Genomic DNA, 23635 nt, shown 5'->3' on the forward strand with positions numbered 1-23635 from the left:
GAGGAAGAACGGAATTATATCCTTGAGATAATCCCGTAGGTTATCCTGTCGCACCTATTCATAGTCCTTAATTCTCAAGTAGTTACACATCTACTTGAAAGTAGCCTTTGATGTGATGTGCCTTGCCGACTACGGTTGATTAATTTTCACTCCAGAATTGAAACCATATCCAATGTTTCTATAGATAATTCCTTGAAAGTATGACACGTGTGTGTTAAGAACCTGATGTTGCTCTGCAGGATACCGCACGTGGATACTATAAGAAAGAAATGTAGTTTTGTAAAGATTCCAAAAAATCCGCCCATTTTGGAATATATATTAATTATTTAGGAGAGTGTTTTAGGATTTTGTTAGAAACGGGATGATTTTTGATCATCTATATTTTATTGTTTTAATGTATTTTCCTGTCATTTCCTGCAAACCTAATAAAGATATTTTGATAATTGAAAATAGTCTGTATCATAAATCGTAGAGGTTGAAAGCGTAACCAAGCGTGCAAAATTATTATTTGCCATGGAACTTCGGTCATATTTTATTTGAAATAAACTGGATGTTAGGATCTGCATGCATGGTATGCATGGTATTGATGGTATACAGACACTGACCTTTCCCTAAAACCAGTAAGCAGCAACTTGTGTATCACACCCGTCATGGGTTCGAACCCTTTTGTTGTATTTTATTGTTAAACCTAAATAGCGTGATTGCTTTTGAATGAGCGGCAACACACATATTTTGTTTGAGGATAGCTGGATCTATCTCCTTCTTTTACATCTTCTCTGATTTGAAGTTACCTACTCTAAGTATACAAAAGAAATGTTTAAATTTCGCAGTGCAATATTCACGAGCAGAGAAGTCGAACAAAGCAGTCTACATTTGAAAGCATTGATTTAGTTTGAAAGCATTGACTTGAGACTACGAATTAGCCTAAGTTGATTTCACTGTGAAAATATATAGACCATCGAAATATTTCCACAGACATTACAATAGCCACTTGACAGATTATGACTTCATTCATATCAACACTATTATACATAACTCTATTTATGTGCATGACGCATGACGGAAGATCAATATCATAGAAAGCTGGTTTAAACTAACTTTTATTCAATTTATTTATTGGAGAATAGAGAGAGAGATAGAAGAGATCGCCAGGGAAAGAGGGTAGGTGTGTGTGTGTGTGTGAGGGGGAGGGGGGAAAGGGTAAGGGGGAAAGAGAAACAGAGGGGAGAGAGCATTGGAAGTGGGAAGGGAAGGAGGGGGAGAGGGGGGCTCAAGAGTGGAGTGGAAGAATAGGGAAGAGTCGATATCGAGTGTGGGGAGGGGAGGGAGGAGGTTATATATAGGTGGCGGAGGGAACATATAGGTAAGAGGTATTGGTTGTTCTTTCCGGGGAATAATCTAATTCATAATCAAATCATCTACATCATCATGCATCGTTTATATTTCAGACAAATAAACAAAACACCCACCCCCCCCCCCACCCCTCAATATATGCACATGATTTCTACATGTAGGCCTAGGTCTCGTATATCCATCATTTGTGTCTCAACGATGTCTATGCATAACTTATCAAACTCGGGTGTAATTTTATGGTGTCATGGAAGTGTGCCATCTACGGCAAAAGTCGCCCGCGTTGATAGATATCGATAATGAAAATGTTAGCACAATAGGCTATTATATACGTATGGTTATAGGCCATTATACTTTTGATTATATATACCCTCTTGTGTCCTCCCAGCACAATAGTGTTATGATTGCATACCAGTTCATCTCCACATTTTAATCCCTTGATTTTTGGTTTCTGAACAATAGAGAAACCAAAACTATATATTTGAAATGAGGGACTGAAAGACCTATCACCAATTAATCTGCTGCTCCTGGAGACAACTAGTTGCGTCTAACGCCGAACGTAAATCCTCTCTGGTTGGGATATAGGTCTTCAAGCAATCAGACAGGTAGATTGGTGACAGATCATTCAGTGACTTGTAGATGTATAAGAGGTCATGACCTTTTAATATACATAGGGAGTGTGAATTCTGAATGGGACTATCTAAATAGGTGACTCCATTTGAAATCTACACCCCTTTTGGGGACAATTAAGGCCATGTCTTCTTTAGGGGATGTATGTATTTCAACTGGAATAACGCAATGCGGTACCATTCAAACCTTTTTCCAGACGTCGAAGGTTGAAAGTTAGGCCTAAAAATTGTTTGATTGGCGTAACCCGACCTACCCTAAAATTAGGCCCGACCCTAAAAAAAAAATCCCGACCTACCTACCCTACTTTTTTTATGTTACGCCAATCAAACAATTAGTCCTTAGTCATTACGATCGTTTGGTAACCGTCATATCTATAAAGCATTCTTAATATTTTACTTACAAAATTTCATTTATGCTTGATTCTAATAAATGGGAAATATAGTCAAATATGAGAACTGCTATAGTAATGCCATCCAGTATGAAAGGTTTGAAGGAGACATTTCAACCAGTTAAAAGGGCATTTCGTGATCCACAGCCTCATCCCCCACTTTTCTCAAAAAAAGTTGAGATTTTTATATCACTGGAAACCTCTGGCTACATAATGTTTATGTACAAAATATTTCTTGCAGATTAATTCGTTTAGCAAAGATATCGTGAAATTTGAATTTCGTTCTGGTGCACCAGAACGAAATTACAACGCATTGTCTATGGAGCAGTGTAATACACATAATCATGCATAACTCGCGAACGCAAAATCGGAATCAACTGACATTTTGGGAAAAGGTTTTTTCGTGGATATCTAATGAAAAATGACATAAATAGAGGATGCTAGGATCACAAAATACTCCTTTAAAATATGTTTTGAAACCAGAAAAAAGTGAATCTCGTTTAATCAGAACGATGCAATACACGTCACATAATTTCTTTGCGAAAATACTTGGTCATTACCTCGTGATTTCGAAGCGGAAAATCTCTAAAAATACGGTTCTCTAATGTTTGTGTAATGGTTAGCACTGACATTTACAGCGATTAATATAATGAATAAGAAATTATGGATTTGACCTTCATTTTGTATGCATCAATGATTCCATGATTTGGCTTTGAATGTTTTAACTGGAAGAACCGGGGATTCCCCAATTTATTAAAATGGTCCTTACCTATATTAAAGCACCTTATACCACGTCTCTCCATTGGCATAGCGTGAGTCATCCTATTCGGGGGGGGGCAGGGGGCGATACCGATCTTGAGAGGGGAGTACTTTTGATTCAGCCATGCTTATTATGTTTTGTATTTATTTATAATTATGCTTGTTGTAATACACATTCTACCTGTGTTGTCGTTTGTAAGAGCCCAATACGTAACAAAATCCCAGTACGTATCAATTTGATACGTATTGGGCTCAACCTCTTCTACCTAGAACAAAAAGTGGCAAAAAATAATTCATCCCGCCCAATACGTAACAAAACTAAAATTTGATTAAAATTACTTTATTCATACTCCCTCCCTCCGTAGTGGTTTTTGTTACGTATTGGGCTCTATACATTTTTTTGTTACGTATTGGGCTCCGGTTGTTTTTCAAGCAAATTATGGATATTATGTGCATGTGTTTTTATAGAAGTACTTTATATTGACCCAGTAACTCATTTTGAGTCTTTCTAGAACAAAATATTTGACAGTGTTTTATCTCTAGACTTGGAATTTATTTGTTACGTATTGGCCTCTGGTTATTTTAAAAGGACATTATCATGATTAAATGCATGTTTTTGTTATAGAATTACTTTATATTGACTCAGTAAATCCTTTTGAGTCATTTTGAGTCTTTCTAGAAAAAAAAATTTGACAGTGTTTTTTCTCTAGACTTATAATTTTTTTGTTACGTATTGGGCTCTGGTTATTTTTAAAGCAAATTATGGGTTTTAGGTGCATGTTTTTGTTATAGAATTACTTTATATTGACTCAGTAAATCCTTTTGAGTCATTTTGAGTCTTTCTAGAAAAAAATTTTTGACAGTGTTTTTTCTCTAGACTTTCTCTAGTCATTTGTGACTCTTTCTAGAGTCATTTTGAGTATTTTTAGAACAAAATATTTGTCAGTGTTTTTCGGCTGGATTTTTTTTTGTTACGTATTGGGCTCTATACATTTTTTATGCGTTTTGGAGGTTACACTGTCGGAAAAGCTCTTTTATCCGGATTTTTCGCATATATGGACATGACTTGACCTCCGGTTAATATTTATCGAAGAAAGAAAACAATTCGAGTGGGTCTAGATTTTTGTTACGTATTGGGCTCTATACATTTTTTATGTGTTTTGGAGGTTACACTGTCGGTAAAGCTCTTTTATCCGGATTTTTTCGCATATATGGACATGACCTGACCTCCATTTAATATTTATCGAAGAAAGAAAAAATTCGAGTGGGTCTAATTTTTTGTTACGTATTGGGCTCTATACATTCTTTATGCGTTACACGGTCGGTAAAGCTCTTTTATCCGGATTTTTCGCATATATGGACATGACCTGACCTCCATTTAATATTTATCGAACAAAGAAAAAAAATTCGAGTGGGTCTAATTTGTTGTTACGTATTGGGCTCTTTACATTTTTTTATGTGTTTTGGAGGTTACACTGTCGGAAAAGCTCTTTTATCCGGATTTTTTCGCATATATGGACATGACCTGACCTCCAGTTAATATTTATCGAACAAAGAAAAAAATTCGAGTGGGTCTAATTTTTTGTTACGTATTGGGCTCTTTACATTTTTTATGTGTTTTGGAGGTTACACTGTCGGAAAAGCTCTTTTATCCGGATTTTTCGCATATATGGAAATGACTTGACCTCCGGTTAATATTTATCGAAGAAAGAAAACAATTCGAGTGGGTCTAATTTTTTGTTACGTATTGGGCTCCATACATTTTTTATGTGTTTTAGAGGTTACACTGTCGGAAAAGCTCTTTTATCCGGATTTTTCGCATATATGGAAATGACTTGACCTCCGGTTAATATTTATCGAAGAAAGAAAACAATTCGCGTGTGTCTATTTTTTTGTGTCGTATTGGGCGCTATTCATTTTTTTTATGTGTTTTGGAGGTTACACTGTCGGTAAAGCTCTTTTATCCGGATTTTTTCGCATATATGGACATGACCTGACCTCCATTTAATATTTATCGAAGAAAGAAAAAAATTCGAGTGGGTCTAATTTTTTGTTACGTATTGGGCTCTATACATTCTTTATGCGTTACACGGTCGGTAAAGCTCTTTTATCCGGATTTTTCGCATATATGGACATGACCTGACCTCCAGTTAATATTTATTGAACAAAAAAAAATTTGAGTGGGTCTAATTTTTTGTTACGTATTGGGCTCTTTACATTTTTATGTGTTTTGGAGGTTACACTGTCGGAAAAGCTCTTTTATCCGGATTTTTTCGCATATATGGAAATGACTTGACCTCCGGTTAATATTTATCGAAGAAAGAAAACAATTCGAGTGGGTCTAATCTTTTGTTACGTATTGGGCTCCATACATTTTTTTATGTGTTTTGGAGGTTACACTGTCGGAAAAGCTCTTTTATCCGGATTTGTTTGCATATAAGGAAATGACTTGACCTCCGGTTAATATTTATCGAAGAAAGAAAACAATTCGAGTGGGTCTAATTTTTTGTTACGTATTGGGCTCTATACATTTTTTATGTGTTTTGGAGGTTACACTGTCGGTAAAGCTCTTTTATCCGGATTTTTTCGCATATATGGACATGAGCTGACATCCAGTTAATATTTATCGAAGAAAGAAAAAAATTCGAGTGGGTCTAATTTTTTGTTACGTATTGGGCTCTATACATTCTTTATGCGTTACACGGTCGGTAAAGCTCTTTTATCCGGATTTTTCGCATATATGGACATGACCTGACCTCCAGTTAATATTTATCGAAGAAAGACAAAAATTCGAGTGGGTCTAATTTTTTGTTACGTATTGGGCTCTATACATTTTTTATGCGTTTTGGAGGTTACACTGTCGGAAAAGCTCTTTTATCCGGATTTTTTCGCATGGACATGACTTGACCTCCAGTTAATATTTATCGAAGAAAGAAAAAAAAAAATTCGAGTGGGTCTAATTTTTTGTTACGTATTGGGCTCTTTACATTTTTTATGCGTTTTGGAGGTTACACTGTCGGAAAAGCTCTTTTATCCGGATTTTTTCGCATATATGGACATGACCTGACCTCTATTTAATATTTATCGAAGAAAGAAAAAAATTCGAGTGGGTCTAATTTTTTGTTACGTATTGGGCTCTATACATTTTTTATGCGTTACACGGTCGGTAAAGCTCTTTTATCCGGATTTTTCGCATATATGGACATGACCTGACCTCCAGTTAATATTTATCGAAGAAAGAAAAAATTCGAGTGGGTCTAATTTTTTGTTACGTATTGGGCTCTATACATTTTTTATGCGTTTTGGAGGTTACACTGTCGGAAAAGCTCTTTTATCCGGATTTTTTCGCATATATGGACATGACTTGACCTCCAGTTAATATTTATCGAAGAAAGAAAAAAAATTCGAGTGGGTCTAATTTTTGTTACGTATTGGGCTCTATACATTTTTTATGCGTTTTGGAGGTTACACTGTCGGAAAAGCTCTTTTATCCGGTTTTTTTCGCATATATGGACATGACCAGACCTCCAGTTAATATTTATCGAAGAAAGAAAAAAATTCGAGTGGGTCTAATTTTTTGTTACGTATTGGGCTCTTTACATTTTTTATTCGTTTTGGAGGTTACACTGTTGGAAAAGCTCTTTTATCGGGATTTTTTTTCGCATATATGGGCATGACATGTCCTCCAGTTAATATTTATCGAAGAAAGAAAAAAATTCGAGTGGGTCTAATTTTTTGTAACGTATTAGGCTCTATACAATTTGTATGCGTTTTGGAGGTTACACTGTCGGAAAAGCTCTTTTATCCGGATTTTTTCGCATATATGGACATGACCTCACCTCCGGTTAATATTTATCGAAGAAAGAAAAAAAATTCAAGGGGGTCTAATTGTTTTGTTACGTTATACGTTTTGACTCCGACACTCTCAGAAAAGTTCTTCAATCCGGATAAATGGAGTTGACCTGATTTACGGTTAATACCTATCGAAGAAAGAAAAAAAGTGGAGACGGTCTAATTGTTACGTTATGCGTTTTGGCTCCGACACTGTCGAAAAAGTTCTTTTTTCCGTGACATTTATCGAAGAAAGAAAAAAAATCGAGTTCGGATTTATTTTAAAATTTGTACAGATATAGAAACTAAATGGGTTTTTTTAATTTAAATTTTTTTGAAAGACTAGTCTTAATTGATAATCTAACAAATATCCAGTAGTAAAAATTGACAATGTCCCTAATGGATGAACCAGTATTTAATACTTGTTTGGATTTTTAAAATCTGAAGTTTAAAAAAAAATCGACTGGACCAACCGGCCCATTCTTCCCATTTTGAACATAGAATAGCTTGTTATTTAGAGGGCGAATGCGTACGGGATGAGAGTGTGCTGGGATGAAAGTGTGCGGGCCGCGTGGAAATATAGGTGGTGAAAGTGTGCGGGGTGAAGTGTCCAGTATTATCCCATACTTACAATTTATTATGAATCGGATTTTCATATTGGTATCGGTACCTTGCGAAAAAGTTATATTCGATCGTCGATTTTTATTACACAAGATAATAATTATCTAGCTCTGTTCAGTAAGCCAATGGGCGAATATCGTAATTATACGAAAAATATGTCCAATATACGATATTTGTTAATGTCACTGATATAATATGATATCAAGTTATTTAAACGTGTGAGCAAATCCTATTGGGAAATTATGAAAAAATTATAAATTATTATCCTGGTGGGCCAGAAAAGGTGTTATTTTAATGCTTACATTCTTAAGAGGGTTGACCGTGTGTTGTATTCTTTCTTTTTTAATTTTTTAAAATTGTTTTATTACTATTATTTTCCTCTCAAAACTTGCCCCTTCTCTAGATCGTGGCCCCATTTACCCCCATTTGTTATTTTACTGAGAAATGTGCTCAATTTTACTGGGAGAATTTGCTTTAAAATGAGTATATATGGCCGTTGCCATGGAAACTGCCTTCACTTTGAATGCTCCTAATAGCTTAAACTTAAAGCTTGTATATCAATAATATAAAGTTTAATACAAACTTTTGTAATGCAAGAAACTGCTCAAGATTATAAAAGAGGCTCCATCACTAAAACACGCATTAGTGCCTACTTTTAATTTCAAGAGTTCATAGGTCAGAAACCAGAGGTCTCAGAAAAATGTTTGTATTGACTTTTGATCCAAATATCCATCGCAACTTGATATACTTTCCATTTTGCAAACATTTACCATGTATAAATTACATTTTTGGGACAAAGCTGCAAAAAAACCAAAAATCAAATGTCTTGAATGAACACAAAAAAATTTGAAGTTACTACCCCATGCATATCCGATGACCCCTTTTTATTGCTTTAACCTAAAATTTCAAAAATAATTAGTCAATTTTTTTCAAGTTGCTAATAACGCAAAAAATGACTATATGTCTATATTTTTGTTAGCTCATTCCAAAAAAGACAATACTTTGGTGAAACCGACACCAAATGATAAACATTTTCACTCCCCACAAACACTTTTGTGGGTCAACCCAGGTGGTGGCCGCATTGCATTCTCTAAATTCAGTAAATTTTCATCGTCAACCGTGTAATTGAATGGGATTATTTTGAAATTTTAAAACGCTTGAAATATCACAAACAAATAGGCCTATGTTGATAAATAATATAAATACACAGTAAAACCGTTGGGGTTCGATAATGAACCCCACAAAACTAACTGAGTATATTGGAAAATGCCATACGGCCGGGCGGTTTCACAAGTTGCCGGCTCGATCATGTCATCCGCCGCCTGGGTCAACCAGGAATCAAATTTAGAAGAAGAGAATCCATTTTCTGGAATCCGTCACCCCCCCCTCTGGCCTCCTGTTATGCACCTGGTGCGCCTAACTTTATAGGCCATATGCCTTTAAACATTATTAGTTTTCTAAATCACAGCAGAATGTCAATTTTCCGGGGGGGGAAGAGGCTTTCCCACTGAGGCTCTGGACCCCGACAGAGGCCTAGCATTGAGTCCCCTGGACCCCCTGTCGATGTCTTTGGGCACGCCCATGATATTCTTGCAGCAATTTCATGTTCAAAGGGAAGCAAGAAACGTCATTCCCCTCCATAATAATTTCCAACTTGTTTTTATACTTTTGTAGGCCTACATCGCGGCATCACATGATCAGGTGTACAGTGACTTGTTAACTGTAAAAAGTAAATCTATGATTTTAGTGCTGTAACATTCTGACTGGATAATGTGAGAACCAGTACAAGTGTCAACCGAAAGCATTCGATAAAAACAAATCAAAAACAAAAAAGACCAAGGACTTGTTTTTAGTTAGGAGAGGAGAACATCAATATTTTTACCTGATTGGTGGGGGAACCTGAAAGGGGAACGTAAAAATCGAGAAAAATATGGAAATCCTCCATCCCCCCTTGCTGGCGTAATTAAATAATGACCGCTCCCTAAATACTGCAAAAATCTGAAATGTGTGAAAATCATAGATTTTCTATTATGTTGTCCTGCAATCACACCAAATTTGTCTGAAAGTTTGGCACATGTGTAAACATACAACAAATTTGCAAAAAAGGTTTTAAAGGGGGTACTACACCCATTGCATTTTTTTTTGCATTTTGTGAAGAAATGAGAAAAACAATTGGACAAAGTGGTATGCAAAATGAAGGGTAAATCTTCTCGTTCTATTGGTGGCATCGGTATCAATATAACTTACATGCTTTTAAAGGTAGAAGCCAAAAGGTAGTACATCACTGGTGTTTTAAATTCACTTCATTTTGGAAAGCTTACTATCATCGGATTTCGTTAAAATTTTGGATATGTGTTGCTAACACATTAGGGAAATAATGTTGATATGTAAAATTAAGCCATAGGTAACAGGTTACCACAACCACACTACAGCAATGTTGAAAAAAAAATTGTATTTCTTGTCACCTATACCACCATATTAGGTAGTTTTTCGTAAGCTTCACTTTTGTGATTTTGGTAACTATTTTATATTTATGTGTCCAATCCATCTCAACTAGGCAATCTAAATTGTACTCACCATTTACATCCCAAGGTATTTTAGTATATCCACCTCACACCTTTTCAATATTATATCCAGTAAAAGACAAAATATCAAAATTGATGCCTCATTATGATATCACAAGTTTTCAAAATGGATGCCTAAATTTGACCTGAACCAAGTGACCTATAGGGGAAAGTGGGGTAATGCCGGACTGTGGGGAATCCCGGACACATCGATTGCAGCTAAACGGAGAGGGGTGGCACTATTATACTACCTTAGGGTATTAGCTGCCTCAAGGTGTACCTCACGTGTACTACTACCAGCGCTTTGGGTCTCGTCTTTCTTTGTGAAAATTACGAAAAAACAGAAATTGTCATTGTTGACTTTTTATCTGAAAAGTGATTTATTAGCTGGGTGACAGTTAATGCGACAAGGGACACAGATGAAGTATGGATGAAAATTATGTTTGATACTTGATTGTTAGCTGGATGTATGAATTTTGGTATCTTAAAAATGGATTAGTAGAACAAGCACTGAAAAATTAAATCGGGACCGTGAGGGGTAATCCCGGACACACATGCGTCTCTATACAGATGGGGTAATGCCGGACACTTGTTATTTCGAAAATATAGACAACAGCAACAGCCACCATAGTTGTATGCTTGAGGTAACAGAAGTACCTAATACATTCTAGGGATTATCATCCTACTCCACTTTCCCTCTTAGCAACAATCATGTGTCGGGATTACCCCGTGTCCGGCATTACCCCATCACTTTTTACCACTTTGTTTTTTTATTATAACTTATTAACTATAGATGTTGAGTTATTAAAAACTAGTTACTAGTTAGAACATTACTCCTACTTTGCATTGATATGATTTTCACTGATGAACTTTATTTAATATTGTATCTGTGTAGCCTTAACGAAAGGTGCCCGGGATTACCCCACTTTCCCTAACCTGACCTATGATGACATATAGCCTTTTTAAATCTCTTTTCCTAACAACACATTATAGAAGGTAATTTATTTAATTTATTCAGTGTTATTTAGCATGCATTGCTGAATAAGTTTTCTGTAGATAGTATAACAAAGAATTTAATGTATTCTATTCATGTACTCCACTTAAAGAGAATAAATTATGTACTTCATAAATTTGTAACAAAAAAAGAAGAGGGATACTGATCAAAATCATGGTATTATACCCCCTTAAGCAGAATCCATATTACCTTCCCTGAGTCCTCGACCATACCCGTCCTGAGGGCCAGGTCGATTCGCACCCAAAACAATTCGGTCCCACGCCAATTCGGCCACAAACCATTTTGAGCACATGCGATTTCTGTTCCAAACAAAATCGGTCATTTACCAATAAACTGTATATGGTTTTTAGTATAAACGTTACGTTCATCATTAAACAGAGAAAATTAAAAGATATATCATGAAAGAGGACGCCCCAAAAGGACAAAAACATGCCGGAAACTAGGAAGGAATGAATATATGCTATATAGTATGGTGCCCAGTCATTCCTTTTTGATTGCGGTGACGTAATTATGCGGGCTGCCGCTAGAAGGGGGTGGGGGTGGGGTGGTATTATATGGGGTGATACACCCCTCCTCCAATTCTTAATGTTGTCGGTAAAAGTGACGGTTGTCGGCAAAACATATAGGATTGTCGGCAGATTACAAAAGCCAATGTGCGGAAGTTGTTGTTATACAATATTGTTATTGTAAAAGTAGTTAATAATGAAAAAAAAAATATTGAGGAAAAATTTTGATTATCCCCCCCCCCCACCACACACACACACACACCCACACACACCCCCACCTTTTAGATTCTTGAGCGCCCTGGCGAAAAAATAAATTTGGGATCTACAATTCACAATTGTATTAGACAGACCAAAATATTTCCGTCGGCAAAATATGCCGTATACCCCCCCGATGCGATTGGTCTAACGACGCCCCTGCTTACTTTGCTAGATGGCTATGTGAAGTTATTGCTATCTATTCACGATAGCTGCTGGCTCTATGAAGTCATTGTTATCTACTGAAGTTAGGTAATGTATATGTGATGTCATTATTATCTACTGAAGATAGCTGATGGCAATGATAAGTTATTAATATCTACTGAATGTAGCTGATGACTATTAAAGTCATTGCTATCTACTGAAGATAGCTGATGACTATGTGAAGTCATTGCTATCTACTGATGTTAGCTGATGGCTCTCTGAAATCATTGCTATCTACTGAATATAGCTGATGACTAAGTTAAGTCTTTGATATCTACTGATGTTAGCTGATGGCTCTGTGGAGTCATTGCTATCTACTTAGAAAAGCTGACGGCTATGTAAACTCATTGATATCTACTTAAGACACTGATGGCTATGGGAAGTCAGTGCTATGAAATGAAGATAGTTGACTGCTCTGTGAAGTCATTACTATCTACCATGTCTACTGAAGATAACCGATATGGCAATGTGAAGTCAGTGCTATCAAATAAATATCTGCGAAATCATTACTATCTAACTAGTGAAGATAGCTGTTGGCTATATAAAGTCATTGCTATCTGCTGAAGATAGCCAGTGCTATCTACTGAAGGTAGCCGATTGCCCTGAGAAGTCATTTCAAACTAAAAATAGCTGCTTGTTCTGTGAAGTCTTTGCTATCTACAGAGGTTACCTGATGGCTGTGTCAATTCATTTCATTACCGAAGATAGCTGATAGCTCTGTGAAGTCATTGCTATATCTGGTGAAGATAGCTGATTACTGTGTGAAGCTATCTACTAAAGATAGCTGATGGCTATGTGATGTCATTGCTATCTACTGAGGTTAGCTGATGGCTATGTGAAGTTATTGCTAATTATTCAAGATATGGCTCTATGAAGTCATTGTTATTTGAAGTTATTATTATCTACTGAAGATAGTTGATGTCTAATATGGAGTAATTGCCAGCTACTAAAGAAAGCCGATGGCTATTATGAAGTCATTGCTATCTACTAAAGACAGCTGGTTGCTCTGTGAGGTCATTGTTATCTACTGAGGTTAGCTGATGGCTATGTGAATTCATTAATATCTACTAAAGATAGCTGATGACTATGTGAAGTCATTTCTATCTACTGAAGATAGCTAATGGATATATGTGATGTCAGTGCTACCTACTGATATTAGCGGATGGCTATGTGAAGTCTTTACTATCTGCTGAAGATAGCTAATGGCTATGTAAAGTTAATGCTATATACCGGGGTTAGCTGATGGCTCTGTGAAGTTATTCTCACCTACTAAAGGGAAACAGGACATTTCGCATCCCTACCATTTCACCCCCTACATGCTGAACTGCTGAATATAGTGCTCACACACCACGTATCTACTAAAGGGAAATAGGACACTTCGCCTACCTGACATTTCGCCCCCTATATGCTGAACTGCTAAATACAATCCCAACCCACCGAATTAGTTATGGTTAGGGTTTAGGGTTTGGACTTAGGGTAATGGTTTAGGGTTTAGGATATTCGGGTTGGGTTAAGGTTTTCAGAGCGTAAGGGTAAGGGCGCTGCTTGTGGTTAGGGTTTTGGTTTGGGACTTGGGTTAAGATTTACAGTTATAGGGCTTAGGGTTAGGGTTAAAGGTTAGGGTGAGGGCTACGGCCCTATATCAATTGTCAACTTGATACAGTATTTGCCAATCTAGAAATGGTCATATAAAGTCATTGTTATCTATTGATATATATGCTGATGGCTACCCAGCAAACACAAAACGTTTTCGACATCATTCGAAAAAAAGGTTATAAAAGGTTGCCAGAAAACGTTTAAATGTCGGGTTATAGAAATGGTATATTAAGAGTATAAAACGTTTTCGTAACCTTAAAAACATTTTTTGATAATCTACTTCTCAGCAAACAAAAATGTTTTACAGAAAACGTTTAAATGTCGGGTTATATAAAGGGTATAAAAACGTTTAATAACATTCCAAAAACATTATTGAAAACTTGATACAAAACATTCTAAACAGAATGTTATTTTGGGGTTGAAAAAATATTATGCGAAAAATGTTTGCCCAAAATATTTTCAATAACGTTTTAAAAACGTTTTCATGACCTTTATATAACCCGACACTTAAATGTTCTTAAAATGTTTTGAAAAAAACATTTTAAGAACATTTCTGTGTTAGCTGGGTTCAAATATTTTAACATAATGTTATTTAAGTATTGACACAATATTTGGCAAATATGTTTGCAAAAATAGTTTACAATAACATTTTTTGAAAACATTTAAAAATATTGTTGTAGTGTGTTTTCATACAAAACGTTTTAAAACGTTATCATGACCTTTATATAACCCGACATTTTAATGTTATTAAAACGTTTTTACCTAAACCAAAAGCCAAAATATAACTTATTTAAAATGTTTTTAAAACGTTTTTGTGTTTGCTGGGTATGTAAAGTCATATTTATTTACTGAGGTTGCTGATGGCTATGTGAAGTAATTGCTATCTACTGAAGATAGCTGATGGTTATGTAAAGACAGTGCTATCAAATGATAGCAGATTGTTATGTGAAGTCATTGCTATCTACTGAAGATTATATTTCATATTTTATTTCATTGTGGCATTTTCCCAGGGGCGTTGAACCTCCTTGATATACGAGGGCCATTCAAAAGTTCTACCTCCACTCTTATAACTTCTGTCCTGTATAAAATGATAGCTTCTTCAAGCTTAGCATAATTGTACATCTAAATGTTACCTACACTGTTTTTTATACATTTTCCATATTTTTGTAGGTGAACTCATAACGAAAGTAAGATTTCATATGCCGGAAACGATAAAAAGTCGGAAACATTTAAATGAAAATAATGTGTGTATTCCTCTTAGGAGATTAGATCGATATACAAGTGTTATGATTAGGTAAAAAAAAAAAGTTGTTGTGTTGCCATGCGCGGCCGGGTCAAAATCGCGAAAATAATTATGGGCCCGGTTTATTTTGGGTTTAAAAAAACAAATTAAACAAATTAAAAAAAAAAAAAAAAAGTAAACTAATAGTTAATTGTGAAGGGCCTTGATATTATTTACTTCAATAAAATATTCAACATCGGGTAGAAAATACAGCCGATATTATGCATTTGCCTCTCTTCACTCATGTTACTGTGAAATAGTAGGTATCAAATGGTTGAGTTGGTTAAAACAATCCGGCCGGCTGTACCACCAGATTTTAGGCTTGGGAGGGCAAATATGCTAGCATATTATAACTGAAACAACATCAAATGTGTAACCAAACATCAACAATACCAGTTATAAAAATGTATCTTATGTTTAAAAACATATCCCAACATCCAATTCTTTTCGGTAAATCCCATAAGCCTTTGCGAGTACACCTGAGATGTCACGTCGACTTATATACAATATCGCAGTAACGATGTTTGCTAAACGATGTTCGGATCGGCCTGACGCGTACTGGAGTCAAATGACGACATATCAGGTGTAATCGCAAAGGCTTATGGGTTCATCGAAAAGATCAATTACACGAAATAGACACTGAAGTAATAATTTAGCAAGATTGAAAAAATACGTGCGTGTCCGATTACCCTCTGCACCACACCCTAAATCAGCACCAATGGAGTATCGCCCTGGGGCAGAGTGGCAAGTTCCCCTCTCCTGCTCAGTCGACAAAAATGTGAAAAAAATACAGTTTGCCAATTTTTTCCTTTTGGTTTATTTTAGACTTAAAATTAACCCCATTTTGGGCCATGTCAATGTCCTGTTTTCTAAAAGGACTGTACGCTAAACATTAAATTGGCCTCATGTGCTTTTCATATTTTGTCAACAATGTAGGCCTAAATATTATACCCAAATTTTCACAAAATACAGTCCGAAATTGAATCAAGCGCCGATAAAATTTCGGAAGCGGTGGTCTCACGGGCTGTCATTTTCTTTTAAAGGGGGTGGGGTCATTATGTCCGACCAGAGTCCATTTTGTTTACGGCCGCCCTGTCTCTCTCCGTTTTCTCGTTTTCTCCTTCCCCCTCTTCTTTGTACGTTAACCATCACGTTCTTTCTTTGTTTAGGCCTATATCTCTACGTTTTCTCTCCTTTTATTCGTTCTTCTATGCAATTTCTTCCCGCGTTTCATCACAGTCCACCGGCTTTCTTTTAGACCCTTCTACACTCGGATCCGTGGATAATGACTGGTAATGAAGACTATGTAACATTATTAATCAGTTCAATGTTTGGTTACTGGTTACTGGGTTTTCGATTACAATTTGTTTTCATTAAAAGAAATAATAGTGTCTGTCAATCATTACACTACAATTTGTATTTCTAGGGCTGTTTGATTTTTTTAATTAATGTAAATCCCCTGGCCCTCTATAATTACGCACAAAAGATCGCCGCATGATCCGACAGTGTGTGTAATCATTGACATTGATTTGTGGAAAAAGAAGAATGGGTTTTTGGCACGGAGTAGGCCTATTTTAGAAGCGGAATTTGAAACTGGGGCGGGTTAATGGGGTTACAGAACTTTTTGTTCATAGGTCGTATGTAATTATGTATCATTCCATTATCCAAAGACGGAACCGAACCAAGATTGTGGGACAGTCCAGGACAGTCTGTGTGGGACTGAACACATCTCACACAACACTCATCTCAAAGTTTGTTCGGTGCATCATGCAGTTATTGTTGCCTACATGTATGTACACAACACAGGGGCAATCACAATAGGCAATTGACCCCTACTGGTAGCGCTGTGTTGTAGATATAGGAGATGAACTAGTTAGCGTCATATATCAAAAAGTATAAAAGCTATGATTTAGTACTTGCTCTATGTTTCAATTACTTATTCTTTTCAAAATTTCTGAATTTTCGACCCGGTACATGCTTCAATAACGAGGACCATACATTTGTATGAGAAAGAAATCCTACCATCTATATCCAAACTCCCATGTTATTCCAATGCACATTTTGCTTCACCGGACCGCCCTGGCTTGGTCGCATTTGGAAGAGGGTGTCACGAAACCGTAATAGGTACAAACTTAGTACTTTCTGTCAATCAAGTATGGTTTATTCTCTACATGTCAATCTTTAAATCATTAGCATAGTCCTTATAATAACGGGGGACTACCTTGATGAGTAAATGACAGCAAACCATTGCAAAATACCCCAAAACTCGGTCAGTGGAGCTCCGCCCGTACATGTCAATAGCGTCATTATCGATTGGATTAGTCGACCGTAGCGGTCTTGGATTTATATTATCACGTGGTAATAAATTTGCATTGGACAATCGATTACTATAATGGTTTAGTACTGCATATCTCGGTTTAATCTTCACTAAGCGGGTTTATGGTTGGAGAGGTCACGGTGAATTTGTCGTGGACATAACTGCACTATGGTTTTAACAAGCGATTTGATACACGGGTATTGCTTCAGCTGGCTTCGCCGCTAAAAAATATCAGAATAAAATCATTTTTTTACATTAACACCTACAAATGGAATAATTTTTGTCTATGATTAATATTAATGGGATATCAAATGAAGTCGAACCATGAAACCAAAAATCCTATAAACCCCATTTTTGACATGCAAACCTCCAAACGCATAACATAACAAAATCTGTGAACTTGTACTCCTAGGGCCTAGGGAAAGTTAGCCCATATTTGCAAGACTATCCTTGCCTTCAAGGTAAAACAAACATACTCATGTTACCCTCGGGCCATGGGCTGGCCTGGTGTCAGATCTTACCCAGGGAAAGATGACATTCCAATATGCGCCTTTAAAAGAAATAGTCGGTACTTCCTGTTTCTTCAATAAATAAATATTAATTAGAGATCAAATCAAGTAACTCCTTGCGAAAAAAATCCGGATAAAAGAACTTTTCCGACAGGGTAACCTCCAAAACGCATAACGTAACAAAAAATTAGACCCCCACTCGATTTTTTTTCTTTCTTCTATAAATATTAACTGGAGGTCAGGTCATGTCCATATATGCGAAAAAAATCCGGATAAAAGAGCTTTTCCGACAGTGTAACCTCCAAAACGCATAAAAATGTAAAGAGCCCAATACGTAACAAAAAATAGACCCACTCGAATTTTTTTTTTTTTTTGTTAAATATTAACTGGAGGTCATGTCATGTCCATATATGCGAAAAAAATCCCGATTAAAGAGCTTTTCCAACTGTGTAACCTCTAAAACGCATAAAAAAAGTATACTGCCCAATACGTAACAAAAAATTAGAACCACTCGAATTTTTTTCTTTCTTCGATAAATATTAACTGGAGGTCAAGTTATGTCCATATATGCAAAAAATTCCGGATAAAAGAGCTTTTCCGACAGAGTAACCTCCAAAACGCATAAAAAATGTATAGAGCCCAATACGTAACAAAAAATTAGAACCACTCGAATTTTTTTCTTTCTTCGATAAATATTAACCGGAGGTCAAGTCATGTCCATATATGCAAAAAAATCCGGATAAAAGAGCTTTTCCGACAGAGTAACCTCCAAAACGCATAAAAAATGTATAGAGCCCAATACGTAACAAAAAATTAGACCCACTCGAATTTTTTTCTTTCTTCAATAAATATTAACCGGAGATAAAGTCATGTTCATATATGAGAAAAAATCCGGATAAAAGAGCTTTGCCGACAGTGTAACCTCCAAAACGAATAAAAAAATATACAGAGCCCAATACGTAACAAAAAATTAGACCCACTAGAATTTTTTTTCTTTCTTCGATATATAATAACTGGTGGTCAGGTCATGTCCATATATGCGAAAAAATTCCGAATAAGAGCTTTTCCGACAATGTAACTTCCAAAACGCATTACAATGTAGAGAGCCCAATACGTAACAAAAAATTAGACCCACTCGAATTCTTTTCTTTCTTCGATAAATATTAACTGGAGGTCAAGTCATGTCCATATATGAGAAAAAATCCGGATAAAAGAGCTTTTCCGACAGTGTAACCTCCAAAACGCATAAAGAGCCCAAACGTAGCAAAAAATTAGACCCACTCGATTTTTTTTTCTTTCTTCGATAAATATTAACTGGAGGTCAGGTCATGTCCATATATGCGAAAAATCCCGATAAAAGAGTTTTTCCGACAGTGTTACCTCAAAACGCATAAAAAATATACAGAGCCCAATACGTAACAAAAAATTAGACCCACTCGAATTGTTTTCTTTCTTCGATAACTATTAACCGGAGGTCAAGTCATTTCCATATATGCGAAAAAATCCGGATAAAAGAGCTTTTCCGACAGTGTAACCTCCAAAACACATAAAAATGTATGGAGCCCAATACGTAACAAAAAATTAGACCCACTCGAATTGTTTTCTTTCTTCGATAAATATTAACCGGAGGTCAAGTCATTTCCATATATGCGAAAAAATCCGGATAAAAGAGCTTTTCCGACAGTGTAACCTCCAAACACATAAAAAATGTATAGAGCCCAATACGTAACAAAAAATTAGACCCACTCGAATTGTTTTCTTTCTTCGATAAATATTAACCGGAGGTCAAGTCATTTCCATATATGCGAAAAAATCCGGATAAAAGAGCTTTTCCGACAGTGTAACCTCCAAAACGCATAAAAATGTAAAGAGCCCAATACGTAACAAAAAATTAGACCCACTCGATTTTTTTTCTTTGTTCGATAAATATTAACTGGAGGTCAGGTCATGTCCATATATGCGAAAAATCCGGATAAAAGAGCTTTACCGACCGTGTAACGCATAAAGAATGTATAGAGCCCAATACGTAACAAAAAATTAGACCCACTCGAATTTTTTCTTTCTTCGATAAATATTAACTGGAGGTCAAGTCATTTCCATATATGCGAAAAAATCCGGATAAAAGAGCTTTTCCGACAGTGTAACCTCCAAAACACATAAAAAATGTATAGAGCCCAATACGTAACAAAAAATTAGACCCATTCGAATTGTTTTCTTTCTTCGATAAATATTAACCGGAGGTCAAGTCATTTCCATATATATGAAAAAATCCGGATAAAAGAGCTTTTCCGACAGTGTAACCTCCAAAACACATTAAAAATGTAAAGAGCCCAATACGTAACAAAAAAATTAGACCCACTCGAATTTTTTTCTTTCTTCGATAAATATTAACTGGAGGTCAGGTCATGTCCATATATGCGAAAAATCCAGATAAAAGAGCTTTACCAACCGTGTAACGCATAAAGAATGTATAGAGCCCAATACGTAACAAAAAACTAGACCCACTCGAATTTTTTTTCTTTCTTCGATAAATATTAAATGGAGGTCAGGTCATGTCCATATATGCGAAAAAATCCGGATAAAAGAGCTTTTCCGACAGTGTAACCTCCAAAACGCATACAAAAATGTAAAGAGCCCAATACGTAACAAAAAATGAGACCCACTCGAATTTTTTTCTTTCTTCGATAAATATTAACTGGAGGTCAGCTCATGTCCATATATGCGAAAAAATCCGGATAAAAGAGCTTTACCGACAGTGTAACCTCCAAAACACATAAAAAATGTATAGAGCCCAATACGTAACAAAAAATTAGACCCACTCGAATTGTTTTCTTTGTTCGATAAATATTAACTGGAGGTCAGGTCATGTCCATATATGCGAAAAATCCCGATAAAAGAGTTTTTCCGACAGTGTTACCTCAATAACGCATAAAAAATATACAGAGCCCAATACGTAACAAAAAAATTAGACCCACTCGAATTGTTTTCTTTCTTCGATAACTATTAACCGGAGGTCAAGTCATTTCCATATATGTGAAAAAATCCGGATAAAAGAGCTTTTCCGAAAGTGTAACCTCCAAAACACATAAAAAATGTATGGAGCCCAATACGTAACAAAAAATTAGACCCACTCGAATTGTTTTCTTTCTTCGATAAATATTAACCGGAGGTCAAGTCATTTCCATATATGCGAAAAAATCCGGATAAAAGAGCTTTTCCGACAGTGTAACCTCCAAAACACATAAAAAATGTATGGAGCCCAATACGTAACAAAAAATTAGACCCACTCGAATTGTTTTCTTTCTTCGATAAATATTAACCGGAGGTCAAGTCATTTCCATATATGCGAAAAAATCCGGATAAAAGAGCTTTTCCGACAGTGTAACCTCCAAACACATAAAAAAATGTATAGAGCCCAATACGTAACAAAAAATTAGACCCACTCGAATTGTTTTCTTTCTTCGATAAATATTAACCGGAGGTCAAGTCATTTCCATATATGCGAAAAAATCCGGATAAAAGAGCTTTTCCGACAGTGTAACCTCCAAAACGCATAAAAAATGTAAAGAGCCCAATACGTAACAAAAAATTAGACCCACTCGAATTTTTTTCTTTCTTCGATAAATATTAACTGGAGGTCAAGTCATTTCCATATATGCGAAAAATCCGGATATCCGGATTTTTCGCATATATGGACATGTAACCTCCAAAACACATAAAAAAATGTATAGAGCCCAATACGTAACAAAAAATTAGACCCATTCGAATTGTTTTCTTTCTTCGATAAATATTAACCGGAGGTCAAGTCATTTCCATATATGTGAAAAATCCGGATAAAAGAGCTTTTCCGACAGTGTAACCTCCAAAACACATTAAAATGTAAAGAGCCCAATACGTAACGAAAATTAGACCTACTCGAATTTTTTTCTTTCTTCGATAAATATTAACTGGAGGTCAGGTCATGTCCATATATGCAAAAAAATCCGGATAAAAGAGCTTTTCCGACAGTGTAACCTCCAAAACACATAAAAAAATGTATAGAGCCCAATACGTAACAAAAAATTAGACCCATTCGAATTGTTTTCTTTCTTCGATAAATATTAACCGGAGGTCAAGTCATTTCCATATATGATTGACCGTACAGCACGAATGAGCCGTAAATGTCCTCAATTGTATTCTGAGTTACAGTGTAAAATGGGCATGAAGGTCATATCCATAGGTATTTCAATTTGGTGCTACGTGTATCTCATTAAATGAGGTACACGTAGCACCCAATTGAGGTACCTATGAATACGACCTTCATGCCCATTTTACACTGTAACTCAGAATACAATTGAGGACATTTACGGCTCATTCGTGCTGTACGGTCACATATGTGAAAAAATCCGGATAAAAGAGCTTTTCCGACAGTGTAACCTCCAAAACACATTAAAAATGTAAAGAGCCCAATACGTAACAAAAAATTAGACCCACTCGAATTTTTTCTTTCTTCGATAAATATTAACTGGAGGTCAGGTCATGTCCATATATGCAAAAATCCGGATAAAAGAGCTTTACCGACCGTGTAACGCATAAAGAATGTATAGAGCCCAATACGTAACAAAAAATTAGACCCCTCGAATTTTTTTCTTTCTTCGATAAATATTAAATGGAGGTCAGGTCATGTCCATATATTATGCGAAAAAATCCGGATAAAAGAGCTTTTCCGACAGTGTAACCTCCAAAACGCATAAAAAATGTAAAGAGCCCAATACGTAACAAAAAATGAGACCCACTCGAATTTTTTTCTTTCTTCGATAAATATTAACTGGAGGTCAGCTCATGTCCATATATGCGAAAAAATCCGGATAAAAGAGCTTTACCGACAGTGTAACCTCCAAAACACATAAAAAAATGTATAGAGCCCAATACGTAACAAAAAATTAGACCCACTCGAATTGTTTTCTTTCTTCGATAAATATTAACCGGAGGTCAAGTCATTTCCATATATGCGAAAAAATCCGGATAAAAGAGCTTTTCCGACAGTGTAACCTCCAAAACACATCAAAAAATGTATAAAGCCCAATACGTAACAAAAAATTAGACCCACTCGAATTGTTTTCTTTCTTCGATAAATATTAACCGGAGGTCAAGTCATTTCCATATATGCGAAAAAATCCGGATAAAAGAGCTTTTCCGACAGTGTAACCTCCAAAACACATAAAAATGTATAGAGCCCAATACGTAACAAAAAATTAGACCCACTCGAATTTTTTTCTTTCTTCGATAAATATTAACTGGAGGTCAAGTCATTTCCATATATGCGAAAAAATCCGGATAAAAGAGCTTTTCCGACAGTGTAACCTCCAAAACACATAAAAAATGTATAGAGCCCAATACGTAACAAAAAATTAGACCCACTCGAATTGTTTTCTTTCTTCGATAAATATTAACCGGAGGTCAAGTCATTTCCATATATGTGAAAAATCCGGATAAAAGAGCTTTTCCGACAGTGTAACCTCCAAAACACATTAAAAATGTAAAGAGCCCAATACGTAACAAAAAATTAGACCCACTCGAATTTTTTTTCTTTCTTCGATAAATATTAATTGGAGGTCAGGTCATGTCCATATATGCAAAAAATCCGGATAAAAGAGCTTTTCCGACAGTGTAACCTCCAAAACACATAAAAAATGTATAGAGCCCAATACGTAACAAAAATTAGACCCATTCGAATTGTTTTCTTTCTTCGATAAATATTAACCGGAGGTCAAGTCATTTCCATATATGTGACCGTACAGCACGAATGAGCCGTAAATGTCCTCAATT

Source organism: Amphiura filiformis, chromosome 7 (genome assembly GCF_039555335.1).
Source record: "Amphiura filiformis chromosome 7, Afil_fr2py, whole genome shotgun sequence".
Lineage (NCBI taxonomy): Eukaryota > Metazoa > Echinodermata > Ophiuroidea > Amphilepidida > Amphiuridae > Amphiura > Amphiura filiformis.